Genomic DNA, 452 nt, shown 5'->3' on the forward strand with positions numbered 1-452 from the left:
AAGGGAGCGTTCAAGTTTTGTATTTGGAAGCGTGTATGTAATGTACATTGTGTTTCATAGTGAAGAAAAATCTCCCAGATCAGACGGGGGGCCTGGATGTAGTTTGCAAGTGGACCCGCAAACGAAGCAGGATAAAAACCTTGTTGCACGCTTTTCTTTCCCTACTCTCTTTATTGCTTTAATCGATTACTTTGTATAGTTGTATTAGCTGGAATAATCTGTTTCTATACTGTACTATTATAACTATGATATATCTGTTAGTTCTGTATATTTGCTTCGTTCTCAGTTGCTTGTCGTATAAGAAACTGAAAATGTTTGTGCGATATGAGTTGTTTTAATCAATTAAAAAGCTGTAGTTAATCGATTATTCTTTCTGTGTTAATCAATTAAACTGAGGTTTTTTCAGCATTATAAGTTGTTTGCGAAAAGCGGATACTTTGACCGCTACACCT

Source organism: Lupinus angustifolius, chromosome LG14, assembly GCF_001865875.1.
Source record: "Lupinus angustifolius cultivar Tanjil chromosome LG14, LupAngTanjil_v1.0, whole genome shotgun sequence".
Taxonomy (NCBI): Eukaryota; Viridiplantae; Streptophyta; class Magnoliopsida; order Fabales; family Fabaceae; genus Lupinus; species Lupinus angustifolius.